Source organism: Acomys russatus, chromosome 13, assembly GCF_903995435.1.
Source record: "Acomys russatus chromosome 13, mAcoRus1.1, whole genome shotgun sequence".
Classification (NCBI taxonomy): domain Eukaryota; kingdom Metazoa; phylum Chordata; class Mammalia; order Rodentia; family Muridae; genus Acomys; species Acomys russatus.
In genome coordinates this window covers 1570973-1575045 of record NC_067149.1, presented here as the reverse complement: position 1 = coordinate 1575045, position 4073 = coordinate 1570973, and the positions used below count along the sequence as shown (strand labels likewise).

Below are 4073 nucleotides of genomic sequence, written 5' to 3'. Positions count from 1 at the left end.
GTTTGCTTTGTGTACAATCCTGCCAGCACTTGGGAAATCCAGCTTTTCTATGTCACAAAAACACCTGTTATTTATTATTTATTTTTGTGTGTATGCTTGCTCTTTGGACAGTTGCCATCCTAATGGTGGCTCCAAACTATACATTTGCCTACTTATTTGTTTGCTTATTTATTTACTTGCTATTTTTGTTTGTTTGTTTTTTTTTTTTTTGAGACAGGGTTTCTCTGTGTAGCTTCGGCTGCCCTGGACTCGCTTGTAGACTAGGCTGGCCTCGAACTCACAGAGTTCTACCTGCCTCTGCCTCCCAGACTGCTGGGATTACAGGCCTACGCCACCACTCCTTGTTTACATTTGCCATTTTGATTTGCATTTCTCTGAGATTAGTAATTTAACATGCCTATAGATCATTCACATAGCATCTGGGGAGAAGTATCCTTATGAGTTCTCTGCACACGTTTTCTGGTGCTGAGGGTTGAATCCAGGGCCTCACATGTAGTAGACAGGTGCTGTCCCACTGAGTTACACCCCAGACCCTCCTACACATATGAAACCAGATATTTTTTGTTGTTGTTATTGATCAGTAGAAATTCTTTCTTTCTTTCTTTTCTTTTCTTCTTCTTCTTTTTTTTTTTTTTTTTTTTTTTTTTTGAGGCAGGGTTTCTCTGTATAATAGCCTTGGCTGCCCTAGACTCACTTTGTAGACCAAGCTGGCCTTGAACTCACAGATCTCCACCTGCCTCTGCCTCCCGAGTGCTGGGATTAAAGGTGTGTGCCACCATGTCTGGCCTGGACTTTTTAAAAAAATTTATTATTATTTTTTTATGTTAATGAGTGTTTTGCCCACATATATGTGTGTGTGTGTACCACATGCTGGCATGGCCAGAAGAGGCCATTGGATCCCCTGGAACTGGAGTTAGGAATGGTTGTGAGCCTCCGTGTGGATGCTGGGAACTGGAACCTGGGTCCCCTGAAAGAGCAGCCAGTGCTCTAACCACTGCGCCACCTCTGTAGCCCTGGCCCTGGCCTTAGGGTTCCTTTGGTTCAGCTTCCTGAATATTGAGATTACAGGGCTGTTCTGGGAACCACACTGGGGCCCTCTGCAAGAACAAGTGCCCTTAACTCCTGAGCTATTTCTCCAGCCCCAAGCATTGGTTTTGGGAACTTGAACTCAGATCTTCAGGCTTGGTCAGCATGCATTCTGCCCACTGAGCCGTCTCCCCTGCCCAGTATATGTTAGATTTCTCAACAAATAAAACATTTCTCATAATTATTTAGGTGTTTTTTTTTGTTGTTGTTTTGTTTTTTAAGTTTTGGTTGTGAGCCTAGCCTTTAATGGCTGAGCCATCACTCCAGGTTTTTTTTTGTTGTTGTTGTTGTTTGTTTGTTTGTTTTGTTTCCCTGGCTAGAATTCCCAGCACAGTGTACTAGAAGCACAGACAAACATTCTTTTTTAAAAATATATACTTTTATTTTATTACACATGTGTAAAACAAGCTACATACAGCAGGGAGAACCATGTGACAATCATGAGAATACTGATTACTATATATGTTACATTCATAGTGACTTGGCCATCTGCATTCGTCTCCTTTGAAGTAAGTGTTTTTCCTGTCTTGTTGGGGCTAGATCTCCGAATGAGATTCAATATCTATCCTATCTCAACTCTAATAGCTTAACTTCTTTATCTTGATCTAAAACGATCTTGTCCCCTAACCAGCTAAACTTGGTTATAGAACTATATTATCTTGTCTTCAATGCCCCTCAGAGACTTGAGAAGGAATAAAACTTAAATTCCTGAGTGAACCAGCAGTGTGGGTTAGCAGCTTCCAAAATGTACAAATTGACGTAAGACAGTTTACCTGCTGACCAGTCCCCCAGTACACTGCATAACGTTGGAGCCTCATCTTCAGCTTTCTGGCCTAATATTTCTGCCAGACTTGTTCGCAGGGCAGGAACTATTGAGGACTTGCTTACCCTGACTTGGCAGAGTGCGGCCATGGACTCTGCCTGCAACTAAGTTGCCCACTTTTAGGCAGATTCTGTTAGTGGCGGAACAAGGACATTTTGCCCAGTCGTTATTTTGCCACCTTTGAAGCCATGTCCATAAGGAGGCTCTTTGATGCTCAGCAACAAGAGAAGTTAACTCCTGACAACAACCAGCTGACCTCGAAGACAAACATTCTTGTCTTGTTCCATCTCTGCAGGGGAAAGCATTTGTTACTTTGACAGTAGGCGAGGAGTCATTTCTGTTTGTTTCCTTTTCAGACGCTCTCGGTTGGGATGAGGACAAACTCACGTTCCTAGCTTGTTCAGTGCTCTTGGGGGAGGACACACCCCATGCACATGTGTATGCAGTCCAGAGGCTGTTGGGTATCTTTATTATCGTGCCCCTCCCCCCCTCCTTTGAGTTGTCTAGGGTGACCAATCAGAAAGTCTCAGGGACCAGCCAGCTACCAACTCAACTTTGGGATCACTTCTACGCCCAGGTTTTTTTTTTTTTTTTTTTTTTTTTTAACTCAGCAATTCTGTTTGTTTCAACTTTTATAATCCCGATAACATTCTCTTGTATGAAGTTTTCACATGTTTAGGTATTTTGCATGATGCCTGATGTGGTCAGTGACGAAGGTTGCAAAGATGTGGTGGCCATGACCAGAACCCTCTTGTAACCTAAAAGCAAGGATTTCTTTTCTGTGCCCGGAGGAGCTGGAGAGATGGCTCAGAGGTTTAAGAGCCCTGTCTGCTCTTCCAAAGGTCCTGAGTTCAATTCCCAGCAACCACATGGTGGCTCATAACCACTTATACTGAGATCTGGTGCCCTCTTCTGGTGTGCAAGCTTACATGCAGGCAGAACAGTGTGTAAATAATAAATAAATCTTTTTAAAACATTTTTTAAAAAGTTATCATGAAGAAGCTGCCAATTAAAAAAAAAAACTTCCTGGTCTGGAGAGATGGCTCAGAGGTTAAGAGCACTGTCTACTCTTCCAGAGGTCCTGAGCTCAATTCCCAGTAGCCACATGGTGGCTCATAACCATCTATAATGAGATCTGATGCCCTCTTTTGGCCTGCAGGTATACATGAAGAAAAGGTACTCATGTACATTAATAAATAAATATTTTTTAAAACTTGCCATCTTTTCCTTCATCAATTAATATATCAATCTAGGAACCCGAATAGGACTTCGTGAGACAGGTCAAATCATATTCCGTCCATTACTTTAATCTGGTCTCAAATATCCATGAAACACATTTTCACCCTGAGGATAGAGCACTGGATTGCAAACTGGAGCAAATGCTGACACAAATTTGTATTTTCTAGCATTTTTCAGAAAACAAACTGGAGCTCTGTGGCCTCCTGTGGGGTGACCAAAAATAGGCATTCTCTGTGGGCCCACTGGGAAATTGGCTTTTATGAATTGTGGAAGCTCCTCTGTGACATAAGGACACACTCTGCAGTTAGTTTTCCAGGATCTTCAGTGGCCTTTACGTGAGACCCAGCACCTGTGCGGAAGTCGCAGCTGTCATCTCCTCCTTTAACCTTACAGCCGTGAGGCTGGTATCCGGAGTAAGGCCCAGAAGGCTGTGTTCTGAGGCAGCTTGCTGATAGCTAGGTGTTGATATGAAGGTTTGTTCTGTGCAGGTTAAATCAGACAGCTGGCAGGCACGCGACACTCCTCACTCTCTGTGGTGATAGGTAGACAGCAGAGCACGACACTGTCATGGCTGAAAACTTTTTGGAGGCAGCCAAAGTATCTGCTGCTGGGAATCTATTTTGAAGCCATTCTTCTCCTGTCCAGTTGCCATTTGTTTTTTTGTTTGTTTTATTCTGTCTTGACAGTGGATCTTGGTGAGGGCCAGCTGCCTCTGCCCAGTTTTTTGGTTTTTGGTTTTTTGTTGTTGTTTTTTTTGTTTGTTTGTTTGTTTTGAGACAGGGTTTCTTTGTGTAATAGTCCTGGCTGTCCTAGAACTCTCTTCATAGACCAGGCTGGCCTCGAACTCACAGAGATCCACCTGCCTCTGCCTCCTGAGTGTTGGGATTATAGGTGTGCGCCACCATGCCCAGCTGCCCGCACCCAG

General features: G+C 43.4%; 1 pseudogene; it reads right to left on the bottom strand.

Moving 5' to 3' along the window:
* Positions 1 to 3116: 3116 nt before the first annotated feature.
* On the bottom strand, positions 3117 to 3778 carry LOC127196933 (S-formylglutathione hydrolase-like; annotated as a pseudogene).
* Between the last annotated feature and the right edge of the window lie 295 nt (positions 3779 to 4073).